Genomic DNA, 22296 nt, shown 5'->3' with positions numbered 1-22296 from the left:
GAGGCGACTTAGCAGCAGTAGCAGTAGCAGCAATATCACCAGAAGGGATTCCCTGGTGGCTCAGACGGTAAATTGTCTGCCCACAACGCGGAAGACCCGGGTTCAATCCCCTGGTCGGTCAGATCCCCTGAAGGAAATGGCAACCCACTCCAGTACTCTTGCCTAGAAAATTCCATGGATGGAGGAGCCTGGTGGGCTACAGTCTATGCGGTCGCAAAGAGTCGGACACGACCTAGCAACTTCACTTACTTAATGTCACCAGAACCAGTTAAGGTGGCTGGGGAAACTGATTTTTTTTTTTCTTTTTTTAAAACTTCTCATTTTGTATTGGAGTTGTTGTTTAGTCAATAAGTCATGTCCGATGCTTTGCAACCGCATGTTCTATATGTAGCCCACCAGGCTCCTCTGTCCATGCGATTTTCCGGGCAAGAATACTAGACTGGGTTGCCATGTCCTTCTCCAGTGTGGGCTATAGCCAATTAAGACACAATGTTGTGACAGTTTCAGGTGAACAGTGAAGAGATTCAACCATACATTATACATGTTCCAATTCTCGCCCAAATTCTCTTCCCATGCAGGCTGCCATATAACATTGAGCCATATTCCATGTGCTATTCAGTAGGTCCTTGCTGGTTATCCACTTTAAATAGAACTGTGTGTACATATCCATCCCTATCTCTTTCCCCCAGCTTTCCCCCCTGGGAACCATAAGTTCATTCTCTAAGTCTGTGAGTCTTGGAAACTGATTTTTTTGATTGTCCATACTTGGGTCATATGATCAACCTTATTATTGATGAAAAGAGGCCAGCACCACCTGAAGGACACGCATTGAGAGTGTGAAGTTGTCTCTCCCAAAGAAATACAAAAGAGCTATTACCAAAAAGGTAATGTATTGGGGGTAACAAATATAAGATATAGCAATCATTCAGACAACTATACAGTAGTGAGAAAAGCAGTATCGATTCAGATTACTCGGGAACAATGTCCAATTCAAAACCTTAGTATGGTTTTAGCCAGTCAAATTCTTTTGAATTTCAGTTTCCTTCTCTGTAAAATGTGAAAATAAAGCCTATTTTATGAAGCTCAAATGAGTAAGAATAAGTAAATTACTTGCCACATACCATATTGCTTGCCAAATAGTAGAAACACAACAAAAGCTAGCTTTCTTCAAGACCAAGAATATGTTCATCTTGGAAAGCATCTTCCACTATTCCTGTCTTTTCATCTGTACCCTCTGCAATCTTGGGTAAACTAGAATCCATTATACAATTTAGCACTTAATGGCACACGAGCAATACCACCTCTGTATGTTAGATATGCAAATGCCTTGTCTTATCAACTAATTTTCAAGCTCTTTATGAGCTTAGGTCATTTCTTGGTACCCTGCCCCAGCAGTCAGCTTGGGACTAGTCACTCACTCTTCACAGAGTAAGAGATGCCCTGCATCTTTGGACTGACTATGGGGTCAAATCACATTTTGAGTACACTGGGTGATACCTATGGAAGCACGCACAAGCAGAAGAGGTAATAAATGTTGAAATGATAAACTGGGGAAAGCAGTGTCTATAAAATGAAAGAGGCTTTATGGATTTACTTATTTACTTAAAGAGTAGAGGAAAGTTTAAGACGCACAGGGAGAGATGTTCAGCGTCATTCTGCTGAAACTTTAAGGATGGTTCAAATGCCTTTTGAAAACCCCTTCTGATCCCAGTGGATTTTGTCCTATGCAGTAGGATTAGTTGCTTCAGGAAAAACATTAGAATTGTAAATACTTAAGTTAATGACTTACTAGTAGGCAAAATAAACACTATGAGGTAAGATTTTGGAAACAGATCTAGATTTGAGCCCCATATCTAGCATTTAGAATCTGTGTGAACTCAGGCAAATTACTACAGAAGGACCTGTATGGAAATATGAGACTTGACTAAGACGGTGCAGGTAAAAGACTTCTTCCCACATAGTTGAGAAAACAATAAAGAACAGCAAAGATAAGATTTACTACTATGTTATTTGGAAATGTAAAAAACATAAAGGGGGGTTAGGTCTGATTTAGAGAAGTTAATGCCTAATTATTAGGCATTGCCTTACCTTTGGGAACACTACATACAATAAACATTTGCCTGATATCCAACTGGGTGAATCCTGTGCTGATTCTTATTTCCTTTTAAATCATATTTCCATTGGCTTCATTCTTATTGGAGAACAAATCAGATGACAGTTGTGACCAGGTTCATCTCTCTTTTCTTGGAACCCCACAGGGTTTTTTCTCTGTTTCCACATTTTGGCTTGACTTTATGTGGGACCTTAATAATGACTTAAAATTGAAAATAAAATTCAGTCACTGATACTCTCTTGGTAGAGATATTATGTTTTCATTTTACCAATTCCACCAAATTTGGGGAACATCATGTAGTTATTGTCAAGTCCAAAGCTTCTAAAATATACATTGATATATAGAGACAGGAGAATGAAGAGGTCATGCAGAAGCCACCAAGGTACCAAGTCATTGTTTAGATGTGATGAAGAGTCCATTGTAAGAATAGATGCAAGAGGTTTTTGCCGTAGATGAGAGGGGCAGGGACAAAATCTAAAATTTTCAGGTTGCTTATTAATTAGCCTAGTGCTTTCCTTTGAAACCTCAATTCGCTCATTAAAACACATAGAACTAAATTGATACTGTAGAAAAAAATGGGTTTGCTCTATCATTTAGAAAGGGATTTTTTCAGGTGATTTTGGTGGTGGCTGGCATAGCTTTTTAAATACTCTATAATAGTTTATTTTTACCTCTAATTAAAAACTAGATTCCACTGTTTAAACTCATAGCATCACCCCATGATGATCAGTTAAATTAATGTTCTGAAGAGGAAAATGAAAATTTTAAATAAGACCATAATTAACAGCCTGTAGCATCATCCTAAGAGCAACCTCAACTCTCATCTTCCTACATGCTAATTCAGAGGTTTCATTTTAGACAAACTAGTCACTCACTGTTATTCCCTGAAAATGACATCCTGAAGTCCATTGTGTTCCTTTATATTCCTTGCCTCGAGTTTCTTCCTTATTTCTTACTCCAACTGATTCTCAAATTGTCCCTCAAGGTGAGGGCCTCCTTCCTCACCTTGAGGAAAGTCCTGCTCTTTGGCACACAACCAATTATTTTGCCTTTCTGGGAATAAATGCTGCTTTTCTTCCACTGCGCTGAAAAATCTTTGAAGGTAGAGGTTATATCTTTTATCTTTACTTTCAAGATTTTTCATATAAATAGCTGTTGATGACTTCTCCATTTATATAACATACTTTCTTAAGTATCGGCTGAGAACTAAGGAAGAAAAATTAGCAAAACATAATTTCTGCCACAGAAATGTCACAGTCTAGAAGAAAAATAAGTGCATTGACGTCTAAACTTAATATGATATTGTAGAAACAAGACTCACAGTCATAGAAAACACACTTTTGGTTACCAAAGGAGAAAGGGGAGGGAAATCTAGGAGTTTTGGATTAATAGATACATACTACTATATATAAAATAGAAAAACAACAAGAATTTACTGTATAACATTGCATGTGTGTGTGTATGTGTGTGTGTATATATATATATATAAAATATACAATTATATAAAATATTATAGAAGGAGTCCCAACTTGAACTTAGAAAATAGGACATTATAAAATAATTGGTAAATAGCCCTATGACCCTTTGTATTTCTATGGTGTCAGTTATAACTTCTCTTTCATTTCAGTTTTATTTATTTGGGCCCTCTCTATGTCTCTCTTTTCTTTCTTTCTTTTTTTGATGAGTGCGGTTAAGGATTCATTAATTTTATTTATATTTCAAAGAACCAGCTCTTAGTTTCTTGATATTTTTAATTGCAATTTTAGTCTCTATTTATTTTCACTCTGATCTATATTTCTTTTCCCTTCTACTAATTTTGGGTTTTATTTGTTCTTTTTTCTGCTTCCTTGTCAGGTTAATTGTTTGAGATGTTTCTTATTTTCTGAGATATGCTTGCACGGTTATAAACTTCCCTCTTAAAACAAATTTTGCAGTGTCCCATAGATTTTCAGATAGTTGTGCTTCCATTTTCACTTGTCTCAAGGTATTCTCTATTTTTATTCTTTTATATGACCCATTGGTTATGCACAGTAGCATGGTATTTAGACTCCCTGTGTTCGTGTTTTTTGAAGTTTTTGTCTTGTAGTTGATTTCTAGTTTCAAACTGCTGTGGATAGAAAAATAAATGCTTGATATGATTTCAGTCTTCTTAAATTTACTAGGATTTGCTATATGGTAAAGCATGTGATGTATTCTGGAGAATGTTCCACGTGCACTTGAAAGGAATGTGAATTGTGTTATTTTGGATGAAATGTTATATACATATATAATGTTTTACATTTATATGTGTGTGTATATATAGATGTATACATATATACATGGCTTCCCAGCTGGTGCTAGTGGTAAAGAATCTGCCTGCCAGTGCAGGAAATGCAAGAGACATAGATTTGATCCCTGGGTCAGGAAGATCCCCTGGAGTAGGAAATGGCAACACACCCTAGTATTCTTGCCTGGAAAATTCCATAGACAGAGGAGCCTGTCAGGCTGCAGTCCATGGGGCTACAGAAAGTCAGACATGACTGAGTGACCAAACACAGAACACACATACACACATATATATAATATGTATATAAAATTCCAATTTATCTAATGTGTTATTTACAGCCAGTGTTGCCTTATTGACTTTCTGTCTGGTTGATCGGTCCATTAATGTAAATGGGGTGTTAAAGTATCCTACTATTTTTATATTTCTGTCAATTTCTCCCTTTATGTTTTTAAATATTTGTTTTATGTATTAGGTGCGCCTATATTAGCTTCATATATATTTATAGTTGGGTCTTTTCTACTTAGAGATGTTCCTTTAATATTTCTTATAAAGCCAGTTTAGTGATACTGAACTGTTAGCTTTTGCTAGTCTTTAAAACTACTTACCTCTTTTTCAAGTCTGAATAATAATCCTGCTGGGTAGCATATTCTTGTTGTAATATTTCTTTTTACCTTTCATCACTTTAAATATATCACACCACTGCCTACTTGTCTAAAATGTTTCTGCTCAAAAGTCAGCTGACAGCCTTATGGGAATCTGCTTGCACGTGACTAGTTGCTTTTCCTCTGCTGCCTTTAAGATTCTCTTTTTATCAATAATTTTTGCCATTTCAATTGTAACGTGTCTTAGTGCACACCTCTTTGAGCCAATCTCATTTAGAACTCTGTGATTCCTGGGCCTGGATGTCTGTGTCCTTTCTCAGGCATCAAAAGTTTCCAGTTATTATTCCTTCAAATAATTTATTGGCCCTTTTCACTCTCTCTTCTCCTTGTACCTTTGTAAAGTGAATGTTAGTATATCTGATGTTATCCCAGAGGGATTTTAAACTATCCTGTTTTTTTTTTTTTTTTTTTTTCTATCTTTTTTCTATTTAGTTTGAGTGACTTCCATTATTCTGTCTTCCAGTTCACTCATCTCTGTATCATCTAATCTACTGTGAATTTCTTATTTTTTTAAATTTCGGTTATTGTATTCTCTAACTCTATTTGGTTTTTACTTTTTTTATTTTCAAACTGTGTTGAAATTGTCATTGTGTTTATCCAATTCTTTTCCCAAGTTCATTTAACATCTTTATGATCATTACTTTGAACTCTTTATCAGATAGACTGCTTATCTCCACTTCACTTACTTCTTTTTCAGAGATTGTCTTGTCCTTTCACCTAGAACATATTCTTCTGTCACCTCATTTGGCCTGATTTTCTGTTTTATTTCTATGTGTTAGGTAGGTGAGTTATGTTCCTGATCTTGGTGAAGAACCCTTATGTAGGAAATGCCGTGTAGTACCCAGCAGCATACACCTCTCTTGTGACCAGAGCCAAGTGATTTAGGGTTCCCCAATGTGGGCTGTATATGCCCGTGTGTTGTGACTGAGCTAACTACTGTGGACATGCTGGTAAGCATCACTGGCCCCTGTACCATTTGGCTGGAAGGCTGTGCCTGACTCAGTGGTTGCAGGCCCTCTGGAGGGTGGACTAGACTCCCCATGTGATTGGCCCAGTGGGGCATGGGGCTGGTGTTGGTCTTCTGGTAGATGGGGCATCCCCACATGGCTGTCTGCATGATCCCCCACCCTAAGATTCTTTAGTCTGAGCCCCATCAGAAGGACTGCAATTAGAAACTGAAGAAAATGTATTTGCATGGGGTTTAAAAGAATCATATATCGACAAGCATACTGGAGCATTGTCTTAACTGGCAGCCATAGACCTGATGTTGTGTTTGCATTTTTATTTAGCTATTTGAAAATCACATTGTTTCCTGATTCTTCAAAATACATTTGAGCTTGTATTAAACATTACCATGCTTACTGTTAACTATACTTGCATGTTTTCAACTATTTCTAAACTGCAACAAGAGATTTTAATTTCTTCTAGTTTTCTTCAAATTTGCTCTCATTATCCACGTGTGGATAAACATATATTCTGAAATCTTTCAGGTTATATATCACAATCCATACTGTTCACAGTTCCCATAAGATTCTTATCTCATTCCTATCTACAACATCTAAACCATTCAGCCAATTATATTGATAACCAATAAATGCCTGCCAACATTCCACAACACTCTTTTCCCTCCATTTTTCAGATCCATTGCTTCCTTGTTATATTCTTCCTAATCAGTATCAGTGATTCCTGATATTGCCCAAGTCTGAGCTTCCAAGCTTGAATCTATACTTTAAAAATGATGTAGAAACTGTGACTTTTATGCAGACAGTTGAAAAAAATAATCCCACTCTCTTTATCTCATGTATACAGAGTACTACTTTTGGCTTGAATTATCAGGGAATTTATTCAATAATCCACTTTATTTTATACTAATTATATTTCTCTGGAGCTAAATATACCTAATGCAGCAGAAACAGTACAAAATTTAGTCTTTCAAGTGAAGTTTCAGTCTATATAACTTAATTTTTTGTTTTTTGCTGTGCTTTAATTGCCATCAGAACTATTGTTAGCTAACACAATAATATTGCAAACATACCAAAAGTAAAAATCTTCCCTTTCCATTATTTTTTTAAAAATCCTTTTAAAAAAAACTATCTTGGAAACATACTTGTTTAGATTCAAGGAAACCTGAAGTCAGGTTCTGTCTGACTAAGCTTTATATTATGTATCTGATGACCTTTCAGAAATCATTTTCTATTCAACTTTAGTTTTCTCATCTATAGAAAAGAAAAGGGAAATGGTTTATTGATCTGGAAGGGTTTTAATGAGAAAATTATAATTAATATGCCTAGAAAATCTCATGTGTTCCCTGGGACATGGCTGGCTCAAAATGAAGGATTGCACCATCATTTTCATTACTAATATTTTGAAAGAAAATATAACCACCACTTTTCATCTTTTTCAAGAAAAATCTCCCTTTTGTAAGCTCTGTGTTGCTATAAGTACTGAGAGAAACCTGCATACTTGACATTGATGGTTGAATATTTATAGTATCATTGTATTTAAATTATAATGTATTTCCTTTAAAAAGTGATGCTTGAAGCATATACAATACCCGTCAATCAATTCCAGTATCTTGCCAATTACATGGCAAGTATAGGATAATTTAGAGGATTTTTAAAAGTGGAACAACTAATCAATTGATATTAATGTGATGGAGACTTTTATTACAGAAATATTGATGTCATATTTCTCCTTTCAAAACATACATGACCCATGATAGAGACCTTGGGGAAGAAACTGAGCAGCCCCATTTGATGTTTAAATATATCATCTGTTCCCATGCTCTCTGTATCACCTGACACTTAGAGCAACATCAAAGAGCTGCAGTTTTCTAACTAGCTCTAACAGTCTAGTTAACTGGCTTCATTGGCAGTTCACTGTTTACACTGATTTAATCAACTAAATCCTAGGGCAGGAAGCTACGCAACCATAGACTACACTTCCACTGATAAGGACAAAGGAGGGCAATTCACAGTCACTAATGTAATAGGCAATAATGAAAAGAAAGTTCTTTGTATCATCTTTAATGAAATGGCTAACATGTATTTATGCAAATAGCCACATAGTGCTTTGACTAAGTGAAAACAAGTGTGAAATGTGGTACTGATCTTCATGTAGCTTACTGACCTATTTTGGATATAGGCAGTAAGCAGATAAAATATATTAGAGAACACTAAAAACACTAAATTTAGAACCAGACTGCATAGAAAATGATATCCTAAATGCTTTTACACTGGATCTTAAGTGCATTGTCATTTTAGATGTGAGGGAGGTTCAGAAGGGAGGGAATATATATATATATACCTATGGCTGATTCATGTTGAGGTTTGACAGAAAACAACAAAATTCTGTAAAGCAATTATCCTTCAATAAAAAAAAATTGCACACAAAATAGCACTAACCATTTAAAAAATCTCAAATATATGGAAATTTTAAAGGAATAGATCATTTTTAGATAAAGAATAGACATCTTTATCTTTTTCCCTCAAATTTAATAGGCATTTAAATTTTGTAAATGTAAATTGTAACACCTATTTTGAAGTAATTTCAAGTCAATTAATCACATATAAGCTATAAACCCTTAAATAATTCAGTATATATCTTGGAAAGTTGAGACTTTTTCTAACTACAATACTATTATTAAACTAAGCAATATTAATACTAACTTCTGCGTAAGCTGTAGTAGCCAGGCTATATTTAAATTTTCTCAATTGTCTTGGAGTATTTTTCATAACTCAGTTTTTCAAACCAGGATACACACTAGAACCACACACTGCGTTTGGTTTTTTTCTGCTGCTTTCCCACTTCTTCTTTTTGAAACATTGGTTTGTTGGACAGACTAGTCATTTGTCCTGTAGAAAGTAACGTGCTGAATTTTTCCTGTGCTGTTGTTCAACTTCTACCTCCATACTGTGTATTTCCTGATAAAGGAAAGTTGCATATACTGATTTACTAGATTCAAGTTAATAACTTTGGCAAAAACACTTAGGCCATGCTGAAGAGTTTATGTGTCACCTAATATGATGCATTATGGTGTCTAGTTATCCCATAATTTGTGACAAATTGCCTTAAAGTAGTGGAAACTTGATCTCTTCACTGAAGTTGTTTGTTCTCTTGTCCTCAGCAAGAAATCTGTGGACCCATAATCTGATACCATGCAAACACTGTTTCCCATCCATTTTTCATTTAATAGCCTTATCATTCATTGATGATTACTTCCTCAATCAATAATTTAATTCAAGCTTACAAAAACTGTGTTTTATTAGCCAGTTCTTTGCTTAATCATGATAATGCTTTGTAACAAATGAACCCCAAATCTCCAAGGCATACATCAACATTTATTTTCTGTTCATAGGTGTATGTGAAGTTAGGCTGGTCTAGACAGGAATCAGCTGGTGGGACTGGAATCCAAGCTTTGATGGAGTTAAGTCTGGTCCACATTACTTTGTTGTTGGCATAGACTAAAGAGAAACAGGTACTTGGGAACAAGGTCTTTTCCTAGCAGAGTAAAAAATCCAAACAACCTGGCAGTAACTTTCCCATGACCCTTCAAGCTTCAGTCTAGAACTGGCACAATGACTCTTCTGTCCATATTCCACTGGGCAAAGCAAGTCACCTCTCCAAAACCAGCCAATGGAAAAGGCATGCACACTCTCCTGACTTCAACTGGAGACATTACAAAGTCACATGGAAGGGGCAATTAGTGTGTGATTCTTCCACAATAGAATGTAATAAGTTGCAAACAATAATCCCATCTATCAAAATAAACATATTATTATTTATTCACTGTCTTTCTTCAATGTATCAGTAGACATCATTGTTACTTTTTTGTCACAAAGTCATGTCTTTTTTCAGTCACAAAGTCATGTCTGACTCTTTTGTGAACCCACGGACAGCAGCCTACCAGGTTCCTCTGCCCATGGGATTTCCCAGGCAAGAATACTAGAGTGGGTTGCCATTTCCTTCCCTAGGGGATCTTCCCAATCTGAGGATGGAATCCATGCCTCCTGCATTGGCAGCTGGATTCTTTACCACTGATTCACCAGGGAAATCCCATTTGTAGACATACAATTACCCTTCTAGTGTAATTCATTTGGATTTAAGATGAGATTCCAGACAATCTTTCAAACAAATTTGAATCCAGATCTCTCTTTCACCTCCTGTCACCTAATGAGCAGCAATGGAACGTCCAACTTATTTTTGTATCCCTGATGCTCAGCACAATCTTTAGAACATGGAAAAAGTGAAAGCCTCTCAGTCATGTCTGAGTCTTTGCGACCCCATGGACTATACAGTCCATGGAGTTCTCCAGGCCAGAATATTGGAGTGGGTAGCCTTTCCCTTCTCCAGGGGATCTTCCCAACCCAGGGATCATACCCAGATCTCCCATACTGCAGGCAAATTCTTTACCAGCTAAGCCACAAGGGAAGCCCAAGAATACTCTAGTGGGTAGCCTATCCCTTCTCCAGTAGGTCTTCCCTACCCAGGAATTGAACCGGGGTCTCCTGAATTGCAGGTGGATTCTTTATCAACTGAGCTATCAGGGAAGCCCTTTAGAACATGGAAGATGCCCAATAAATGTGGGATGGGTTACATTTCAGAGTAATCCTTTGAATTTTGTAAATAATTTCCATCCAAAGAAACGAATAGCATACTTTCCTTTTCCTCAGCTTACAAGTACAGTTATCTTTGTACCTCGACGGAAAGAATAAGACACTGAGAGGTTTTAGAAGAATGATGAGCCCAAGGCTAAACAGTAAATCAAAGATAGAGTAGAGAATGAAACCCAATACTTTTGATTCCTTTGCTGTGCATCAGACAGCATGCCTCCATGGCGCTCATTCTGTACCATATGGTTGTCTCCATATATAAGGCAATTGCCACTGAACATTTTGACTATTATTGATAAATTGAGGTCTGTGCTAATCAGTAGATCTTTTATATCTCAGAAGGATCTATCTATACACACACACACACACATATATATATATATATAAAGAGAGAGAGAGCACTAGAAATAAGTCAAACTGGTCACTCTATTTTAAATTCAAGGGGAAAGAGACAAAGAACATAAGATCTTGGGGAAGCTAAGGGAAACTATTGTTGTTGTTGTTTGGTCACTAGGTCATATCCAACTCTTTTTCAACTCCATGGACTGTAGCCTGCCAGCCTCATCTGTCCATGGGATTTCACAGGCAAGAATACTGGAGTAGGTTGTCATCTCCTTCTCCAAGAGATCTTCCAAACCCAGGGATTGAATCTGTGTTTCCTGCATTGGCAGGCAGATTCTTCACTGCTCAGCCACCTGAGACCACAAGGGAAACTAAAATCACAGTTAATGTTAGAGAAAACCGCACTGTTCTATAAGGACAAACTTAAATTGTATTCATATTAATTTTCAGTAATTACAAAGTTCATTGACTAAGAACACTAACATAAGAACATGCAAATTATATGACTGAAAGCAAGTTTACTGTTCATTTGGAAATAAAACTGGCATGTAAAAATAATAATAATAATAAAAGATCAGTGATAGGGGATAAGATTTGCACATCTAACTGGTTATGTTAAATCCTACCCATTCATTGACAGACACAATTATAATCCATAGATTTCAGTAACAAATTACATTCCCATGGCTATAGAACGTAATTCATAAATATGTACATATTCATTAGTTTGCCCTAAATTGAAGTATTTTGAGGGTTTTTTCACTACCCCCTTTGTTTCAGAATATCAGGTCTGTGACTGCAGGCTTATTAGACAGAGACATGATTGATTAGACTTGACTAGCCCTGTTGATAATTTATGCACAATTAATAGAAAGGTTTTTGCCATCATTTGGCATTTCATAGACTACTTATACACTCTAGTGGGAAAAATTGGTCAAAGCACTTTTTATAGAAAGAAAAATCAAACAAATAGCAAGTAGATACATAGCACTTAAGGATTACAAACATATTGGAACTCCCCAGTATCCTGAAATTGTGTAAGCAAACTGATATAATAAAATCTGACATAAAAAGCCACTTAAACCCTACTAATTAGATGGATAATAAAAAATCAAGCAAGTATTGAACTGTGAGGCAGTCAGGAAGATAATCAAAGGTTAATTAGATGCATGATACAAGATCTCCTGCCCTGGGATTTATTCCTTAGAGGCTTCAGACAGATTCAAAAGGAAGTTTGACATATAACATAAAAATTCACTATGATTTGCTTATATGAAAAAGTTAATTTTTTAAAAAAGACCAGGCTTTCGGAATTGCAGTAGTGTAGGGTTCAATAGTGGAGAAGGAAATGGCAACCCACTCCAGTGTTCTTGCCTGGATAATCCCAGGGATGGGGGAGCCTGGTGAGCTGCCATCTATGGGGTCGCACAGAGTCGGACACAACTGAATCTACTTAGCAGCAGTAGCAGTAGCAGCAGGGTTCAATAGGAGGATAGAGGGGAATAGAAAAAATTAATAACAACAATGAAATTACTTTGGAAAGGTTATCAATGCCTAATATAAATTTAAATTTATTTCCAAGTGGTAAAGAATCCATCTACCAACACAGGACATTCAGGAGACTCAGTTTCAATCCCTGGGCAAGAAAGAGCCCCTGGAATAGGAGGGAAGATTCCCTTGAGTAGGAAACGGCAACCCACTCTAGTATTCTTGCTTGGAAAATCCCATGAACAGAGGAGCCTGGTGGACTACAGTCCATGGGATCACAAAAAAGTCGGGCAGGACTGAGCATGCAGGTAGATGCATAAAGTGAAAGTGAAGTCGCCCAGTTGTGTCCGACTCTGCGACCCCATAGAGTGTAGCCTACCAGGCTCCTCCGTCCATGGGATTTTTCAAGGCAAGAGTACTGGAGTGGGGTGCCATTGCCTTCTCCAGAGGATCTTCCCGACCCAGGGATCAAACCTGGGCCTCCTGCATTGTAGGCAGATGCTCTACCATCTGAGCCACCAGGGAAGCCTGATGCATAAATAGAAATTTAAATGACCCAGAAAGTTCCAATGATGAGAGTAAGTGAGGCACACTATAAGGTATGAAGAAACCCTGTATGAGGTAGTGAGACAAAGCCTGAGGTTTGGCTTCTAATCCCACCCTGTGCTTCTCAAACTCTATGTGCTAGCATTTCATGGAATATTTTTGGTCCATAGTTTCTCCTCCTTTGAAAAGTTGAAATCTGATCTAGGCTCTTGGATCTTTCACATCACTTTCATAGGCCCATAACCAAATCATTTTTATCTCCAATATTTTCACTGTCATACAAAAATGCTAACGTGTGTAGGATGGATTGGACGCTTAAAAATGAAATGTAAAAGCCTCTAAAAATTTATTCCACCATAAATTCAACTCAACATTGTTTTCTGGGAACAGAACATGTGCCAGAAACTGTGCCCAGTGCCTGAATTTGGAGATAAATGCCATGATTCCCAGTCTCTCTTTAATTATTAATAGTAATTGTAGTGATTAGTTACTTTGGTGTGAATATCAAATAACTACAACAGCTGATGTATATTCAAGATTCAATAGAACCCTTTTATGTGATTCTTAGATAAAAATAGCAGAGAGCTGAGAATATTTTTAATAATCAGATGTCATTTTATTTGATCAGCACAATTCTATGAATTAGCAGATATTGTTTCCATGTAAACAAATGAGTATTATATGGCTTAGAGGTTCACTGAAGGCCATATAGTTCATAAGAGACTGAGCTGAGAATTGAACTCGGGGTTTATTTTACCAACTACCCTTTGTGGCCATGTACTATAAGGCTATTTGGTTGGTTGGTTGGTTGGTCATTTAATATTATGGATCAAGTCTCACAGATTCATTCATACTCCCTCAGTAGATATTGTAGACACATCAGATTTGGAATAGACTGCCATTTAAGGGAACTCCTATCATCTGACCATGTATAGCTGGAAAAAATAGCTAAAGGCATAAATGAGGAAAAGGGAAAGAATGAATGTGAATGAAATTTTGGCAAAAGTAATGAGGAAAAAAGTCACAAGTATTCAAATTCAGAAAGTTTGAGATAGAGCTTCTCTGTCACTTAGAGTAATATGGTTTCAGGCTATGGAATCATCAGGGTTTAGGGCTGGGAAACCCTCCACAGGAGTTAAGCTGGAGATGACTTCTCAAACATGAGGAAGGCCTGGACAAAAAGGGAGGTGGAAATGTGAAGAGCAGGTTCCGGGAAAGGTACGAACCCACATCAGAGCTGGAGAAGCAGAACAAGTGCAGGGAGACGTTGTATAGAATTCTTCAGATGTGACCTTACCATTAATCAAGTTTAAAAAAGAAAGGCATGTGTGTGCAGTTGCAAGGCTGGAGAAGCAGTGTGAGCAAGAGCGTGAGAGATAAAGAGTAACTAACATGGGTGGTATGCACTAGAGAAAGGAGGGAGAAAAACTAGGAAAAGAAGCCAGGCAGTTAGCATGAGCCCCATTTTACAGATGAGAAAACTCTCCAAGCTAGTGTTGGAGCTGGGATTCAATCTAAGTTTTTCTGATCCCAAAGTCTGTGCACCATCCTCACACTGTGCTGTCATTAATAGTCATCTACACATGGGATGAACTTGATCAATTATCTTGGGTGATAAGTTGATTTATAAGGAATCAGCAAAGGATAGGGAATAATTTCAATAACCAACATTAGGAAAATGAGGAGAGACAAATGAGGGCATGACCATAACATGAAATATTATAAAGCAATTAGTCATTTTTAGTGTATTCAATGGCATGAATAAATGTTACTCTCATCATAGAAACCAAAAAATCAAAATATAAAGCTGCTGTAATATAACCTTAAATATTTTGTTTGTGTGTGTGTGAATGAATAAGAGATTTGATAGAAAGTATACAAATATTAATAAGAGCTATGGAGTCATCAACTGTAAATCTTTATGAATTCCTATATTTTCTATATTTTCTGAATGTATTACTCGTGGAATGAGAAAAATAAACTTTACAAAGGAACAATAAGGGGAAAAATGACAGTGACTGAAGCACAGACAATATTCTAAACCAATTCCATTCCCAATGTGTGCAAGAAATCAGGCCATCACCATTCTCAGCTTTTTTTTTAACAATATGAAAAAATGTAAATCCTGGATGAGTAGATAATTAAAAGTTGCACATGCCTGTCAAAGCAAGGACACTCCAACTCCCATTCCTACTTGGTGCCTAAACCTTGTAGTGCCTACAGGTTTACTTTCAAAAGATTTAATAGAGAATGAGAGGCCATCCCTCCCTGGAAAGTACAGTGTAGGTAAGTAGACAGTGCTAGGCCAGCCTTCATAATTATACCTGAGGCTGCAGGAGGAGTGGAATTGTGTGGTCGGGAAATTGTATCTGATTATGATGGCTCAGTGCCCAATGTCAGAAAATAGCTGCCCTGCTGAAAAAAAAACAGCCTGCATGTGTGGAAGGGTGGTGGGAGTTTCAGGCAGCTAGCGACTCGGCAGTGGAGGAAGAGGTACAGCCCAGACACAGAGGGAACTGATGGTGAAACACCAGGGAATCTTTTAGAAGCCGTGTCGACTGTCTGCTGCTAAGAACACAGAGATCCAGCTGGGATAATCTGTTTGCTTGTTAGCATGTTGGTTGGTCAGTTGGTGCAAGGTGAATGAGAGAATCACCCTCATCAGGCTTCCCCAACAGCCAGGTGCTTGGACTGTGTCTGGCTTTGTCTTAAGTCAACTGGACACAGTCCCGATCCCTGGCACATTTTTTCCTAAGTGAAAGTGATCATCGCTCAGTTGTGTCTGACTCTTTGTGATCCCATGGACTGGAGCCTGCCAAACTGTGTCAAGGGGATCCTCTAGGCAAGAATACTGGAGCGGTTGCCATTTCCTACTCCAGGGGGTCTTCCCAACCCAGGGATTGAACCCTTTTTCACTGGAAGGCAGATTCTTTACCACTGTGGCACCTGGGAAGCTACTCCAAATATAAAACACCTCTGATATGATTTGTACAAAGAAGAGCAGGACTATCTTCTCTTCAAACCTTTGTTCTGAATATTGAATATTTATTTCATTCAGTTTAAGAACATTTCACTCCTTTCATCTACCCTAGAGGGGTGGGATGGGAAGGAGGCTCAAGAGGGAGAGACTATACATATGGCTGATTCACACTGTTGTACGGCAGAAACCAATACAACACTGTAAAGCAATTATCCTCCAGTTGGGGCGGGGGGAACTACCCTTTTGAGTGTCAACCTTGACTTCCCATCAGATCCCCTGTGAAATGTGGTCACATTACAGATAACTGGTCATCTAGCTATGGAAGGACTAATGCAGCAGATTTGAGGTGGAGCCTGGGGAACTTATAATTTTAATAAGTTTCTTAGATCATTGGCTTCCCTGGTGGCTCAGATGGTAAAAGTGTCTGCCTACAATGCGGGAGACCCAGGTTCGATCCCTGGGTGGGGAAGATCCCTGGAGAAGGAAATGGCAACCCACTCCAGTATTCTTGCCTGGAAAATCCCATGGATGAAGGAGCCTAATAGGCTACAGTCCATGAGGTCACAAAGAGTTGGACACAACTGAGCAACTTCACTCACTTAGATTATTGTGATGACCATCCAGGGTTTACCACTCCTCCTCTACATTATTACTATAGAAGATGAATACCAATGAAAATCCAAATGTGCAGTTGTTATGTACACAATAGGGACAATGTAGGATAAGGAAAGAGTACTCTTTTCCCTATGTGAGCCTCAGTTTTGTCATCTGTAAAATGGAGACATGATTACCTACTACTTCAGTGTTGTTCAGTTGAGATATTTAGCACAGTCTCTTGCACAAAGCAGGTTACTTAACAAATACAAGCACCGTCTTCTCTTTCTTCTGGAATATGGTCAGGTGCATTTAAGAATGCCAACACTCAGCTCAGCTCTCTAATGCATCAGAAACATTTGGGATTAAAGGGTGCCTTGTCCTGGTTGAATGTTTTCAGGTTCAAAACATGCCTCTTACATCCCACTGTCCTGTTGTAACTTGATAAGTGTTTCTCGTTCATGGGTTTCCTAAAATTATTCTTGACACCCTGAAATTTAGCCTCTGTCATCTCAATGGTTAATTTCTGAACATTTTCTACAAGGGTCTTTCTATCAGTAACTGGGAGTTTGGAGAAAGTAGTTGAGAATCTGTGTTTAAAATTTTCCTCTCTATTACTTACTAGATTTTAACTTTGGACTTTTACCTGGTTTTCTTTCTGAACCTATAAAATGAAGAAAATTAAGAAACTAGGCATATTTTTGTATCATTTCAAGTCCTCTCGGCCTCACTCTCCAGGCCCAAGTATCCCTGAGGGGGTTTAGGCCAACTTCACACAGACACAGGCTATGAGACCCCCTCCTGCTCACACAGTGGGCCTCTTACCTGCCATACTGAGGCTTTCCTACCGGCCATCATGACTATGAGATACTAGAGACTAGAATAACTATTATTGGAAATAGACAAGCAATGGATGAATCCATTCTCCTTCTCCTCCCACAAAGAAAATTCTAAGACACAAGTTATATGCCTTCCTGGGGGACTGTACTGTTGATTAAGCATTCTGTAATACTTGGTCATGACCACTTTGATAAAGCATTCTTATCTTGATGCTTCCTCCTTCTCTGCTTCATTTTCTTGCATCTTCTCTCATGTCTCCAGAGTTGTCTTCTGAATTAAAGTAATGGTCCATAAAATCTCTTCAATTCTACATTCTGGGTAACTTTATGTTAAGACACATAATATTTATGTCTTAGAATTGATGTGGAGATAAAATTAGATAGTTTACAAAAATAAGTTAAAAATAGAATTCAATACATGATAAATTATGATCACGTATCCTGATTTGTATGTCTGAAGCTGCAAGATGTACTTGAGTGTCATCCCCACTAACTTTTCTAACCCCTCTCCTACATCTGTCTTTTCTAGCCACTATTTATGGTTGTTGGTGGCAGGGTGGTCCTTTTTTATGAATTTGGGGAACAAGTCTGTGCTTAGAATATTAGCGACAAATATGACTACTTTGAGCAAAGACTTAAATAGCACTTAAATCTCAACTAGGGCGTTCCTGATGGCTCAGATCATAAATAATCTGCCTGCAATGCTGGAGACCTGGGTTTGATCCCTGGGTCACAAAGATCCCCTGGAAAAGGGAATGTCTACCCACTCCAGTATTCTTGCTTGGAGAATTCTATGGAAGGAGGAGCTTTGATGGGCTATAGTCCATGGGGTCCCAAAGAATTGGATACAACTGAGCAATTAGCATTTTCACTTTTTTTTCACTTTCAGTTGTCTAAACTACCTGGTAATTCTTTATTAGTTTCTTACTGTTCCTCGAGTATTTGCTCAAAAGATTGTAGCCCCCTATGGATAAGGGTTATCACCTCACTTGGATCCTTCACAAGCCAGCTCCTTTGGAGCCAATAAATACTTTTATTGGGAGAGTTTCAAAGTAACAACCTGGGTTTTAGAGCAAATGATGTTATTTGCATTGAAGGCTGAGAGCCTCATGAGATGGATGGTGGATGGAAACCTTGGAGAATCTAATCAGCTCACAAGCTTGTGGGTCCATAAACTATCACAGAGTAAGGTCTTTCCTTAATCCCTCAATTAGTGGACTGGATGGACAGAATTCTTCCTTGAAAAAAAAGATCATGACAGGTTCAAGAACAATAGTTTATGGGTTGAGTTGGCACCCAGACTGTTCGAATCACATAGGAGGAGTTTAGAAGTCTCTATTAAGAATCTAATTCAAACAAAATCACATTACAGCCCCTTCTCAGTGAGAAGAGAACACAAGGCAAAGAAGGAAAGATACTCCCCTACTCAAGGCTGATGTGTTTGGGAGTGGTCTATGTTGCTTAGTAGAAAGTGCCTTGCTCATGTGAACTCCCAGTGACTTGCAGAGTTCTTGGCTTGTTAGCTGCTTTATAGGATTTTGTGGACCAACAGAGTGACACGATGAAGAGAGGCTCAGAAAGGCAGTGAACTCAGCAAGGGAATTAATGATGACAACAATAAGAAATATACAAGGGGGCATTGCATGAATAAGCTGGAATTTCTTCTCATCGAGGGCAAACTTTAAGGTTAGTGGATAGACAGTTTAATAGAAACAGGCAGCCAAGGTCCCTCTTGTCACACAATAACATACACAATGTGGCTTCTCCTTTCAGTTACAAATTGTTTCTTCCCTCATCTGTATTCATTCATAAAAACAGAAAGAGCAGTTTATTCCTTGGTCCACACTTTGTCTTTCCCTTTTGCTATCTTCTGCTTCAAGCACGGATAGCTGGGGGAGTCCTTGGACCTGTCATTCCAAGGGTTATTTTTTCTCCTTTTAAGAGCTGCTGAGAACTCTGTTCTTTAATAAATAAAACTCTGTATTTAAATACATCTTAGGGTATTTATATGGCACCCCACTCCAGTACTCTTGCCTGGAAAATCTATGGACGGAGGAGCCTGGTAGGCTGCAGTTCATGGGGTCGCTGAGGGTCGGACACGACTGAGCGACTTCACTTTCACTTTTCACTTTCATGCGTTGGAGAAGGAAATCGCAACCTACTCCAGTGTTCTTGCCTGGAGAATCCCAGGGACAGGGGAGCCTGGTGGGCTGCCGTCTATGGGGTCACACAGAGTCAGACACGACTGAAGTGACTTAGCAGCAGTAGTAGCATACTGACTTGGTGAAAAAGTTTGTTTGAGTTTTCCATAAGTGAAGTCACTCAGTAGTGTCCAACTCTTTGCAACCCTATGAACTGTAGCACACCAGGCTCCCCCGTTCATGGGATTTTCCAGGCAAGAATACTAGGGTGGGATGTTATGAAAAAATCTAAATGAAACTTTTGGCCAATTCAATATTTTTCAGGAAAGGCAAAGTTTTAGAAGGTTTTAAATTAAAAGACCTCATTATCAAAACCACCCATGAAACCTTCATTATTCTAATGTTATTCTGTTATTATTCTTCATTATTCTGTTAGGACTCATGCATACTGAGTCACTAAGTCTTGTCTGATTCTTTATGACTCCATGGACTGTAGCTTGCCAGGCTCCTGTAATTCCAGGCAAGAATACTATAGCTTATTGTCATTTCCTTCTCCAGGGGATCTTCCTGGTTCAGTGATTGAACCCACATCTCCTGAATAGCTGGAAGACTCTTTACCACAGACCCACCTGGGAAGTCCCTTTGTTAAGGCAACTCCATAGATATTATGGTTCTTTGCATTTTAGGACCACTTCCTTGGATGTTGCAGGCTGGGAAACACAAAAGCCCATGACCATTCTCAGGATTTGTAGACTATGGCACCACCTTTCCAACAAATTACCTGGATTGAGTTCCTTAGCCAGACTAAGTCTTAATTACCTGAGAATACTTTGTGTAGTTTCCAGTCACGACACTGAGATGAGAGAGTCCAGGTTTAATTGAACATTCAGTACAGGATGCTTGGGACTGGTGCACTGGGATGACCCAGAGGGATGGTACGGGGAGGGAGGTGGGAGGGGGTTCAGGATGGGGAACACGTGTATGCCTGTGGTGGATTCATGTTGATGTGTGGCAGAACCAATACAATATTGTAAATATTGTAAAGTAATTAGCCTCCAATTAAAATAAATAAATTTAAATTTAAAAAGAACTCCTCTGGAAAGGGACAACATTTATAATGTGTGGCATGCCTCCTGAAAGGTATGTGAAGAGGAGAAATAAGTGAGAGAGGCTACGCTTCCCACTGTGTTGCTAATATGGGAATTTTGTTTCTCATTATATGTAAGAAATTTTTTATTTGTTTGTTTTCTGGGAGACAGCTGGCATTATGTCTATGTTCTTCTCTTCTAGATCACTATTTCCTATACCCTAGACTGGTTCAAATGTAAGAGTGGATGAGTGAGATCTTTCTTTACAAGAAATGAAAAATCAGAAACTTAACAAATGAGTCCCAAAATATTGTTAAATCCTGGTCTGGTAGATGAGATGGCCTTGGGCAGGCAAATCTTTCAGGGAGGTCGCAGGTGCTAAAATCCTAGTAGCATGAGAGCATCAGGCAACTAAGGAAAGAACTTACATGTAGCAAAGATGGTTAAAAAAAGAGAGAGAGTGAGAGATGTCAGGAGGAAAGACCTTTGCTAACTCCACAATGTTGCCAAGGGCCAGTCAGAATCCTAATCATCAAGCTCATAAAAGTGCAAACATAAAATAGAAACAAAGACAGCTGGCCCTTCAAGTATATCGTGTTTCATTATTTAAAGGTTTATTAAGTGCATAGATCATGGAACCAGTGTCTCAGATTTCCAATGAGACCTGAATCAATATATTAAGATACAGCATTAAAGTAAAGGACTGCAAGCTTTATTGAATACTAAATATCTTTTATAGTGAAATGTCTCTATAAAATTAACTCCCCTGCCCAAATGGTTATTTCAACATTTTTAAGAAAGTGAATGAAACCTGAATGAAGTTAAACCTTATTCAAGGTAAACAGTGGCTTTGAAATAGACAAGCCACCCTCTTACTAGACAACTTACATCCAAATGAGAGGAAAATCTCTATTGTAATAAGTGTGCTTAGAGATGAAGAGTAGAGATCCAAGCCCAGTTCTTAGCAAAATAATTAGACCTCTAATTGTTTGCTTTAGAATCTGTCCCTTACTGGCTGCTTCATTCTTGAATATATTCATCTTATTTTTACCATGAGTTCTTCTACCTTTTTCCTCACTCATGAATTTTTACTTGATGACTACAGTTTTGCGATACAGTTTCTTGAGTCTTGATCGTTTGTGCAGGTTTGTACTTATCTCTAGACATTGCTGGCTTAGAGTAGTTGGCCATCCTGACCAATCTAGCTCAGGCCTCTGAAACCCAACTATGGTAGGGACCCTCTTGATTAGATCTCCACTGCTATCACTACAGCTTCAAGGGGTCATAAAAGCAGGGACTATCTGTCATTGGACGGAGACTGCCTATCTCTTATGACTTTCCATGAGCTTACTTTTATGGTATTAAGTTGATTCTACAAAATGTCTGTTCAAGATAGAAAATCTGTGTTCTGGCCTAAGTCTTTCCAACAAATATTCCTAATGTGGTTACTTAACTATACTGAGCTTAACTACTCTAAGCTAATATAGAGAATCATTGGTCACTGTTCCCCTTCTCTGCACTAAAGCCAGAGTGAACACTGCCCAGGTCAACATTAATTACAGTTACAGAGGTAGGTCCCAGGAATGGAGAAAGGAGGGGACCAATATTTATAAATGCCCTCCCAT

General features: G+C 38.1%; 1 protein-coding gene and 1 non-coding gene across 2 annotated transcripts in view; both read right to left on the bottom strand.

Moving 5' to 3' along the window:
• Window positions 1-22296, bottom strand: part of DPP10 (dipeptidyl peptidase like 10) — a 1640795-nt gene that overhangs the window by 1428032 nt on the left and 190467 nt on the right. The gene's annotated exons all lie outside the window — the stretch shown is intronic.
• Window positions 12937-13008, bottom strand: TRNAC-ACA. The gene has a single exon. It is a non-coding gene; the product is annotated as a tRNA-Cys (tRNA).

Source organism: Bos indicus x Bos taurus, chromosome 2 (genome assembly GCF_003369695.1).
Source record: "Bos indicus x Bos taurus breed Angus x Brahman F1 hybrid chromosome 2, Bos_hybrid_MaternalHap_v2.0, whole genome shotgun sequence".
Classification (NCBI taxonomy): domain Eukaryota; kingdom Metazoa; phylum Chordata; class Mammalia; order Artiodactyla; family Bovidae; genus Bos; species Bos indicus x Bos taurus.
Note: the sequence above shows the minus strand (reverse complement) of the source record. Positions and strands in the feature narration are given on the sequence as shown.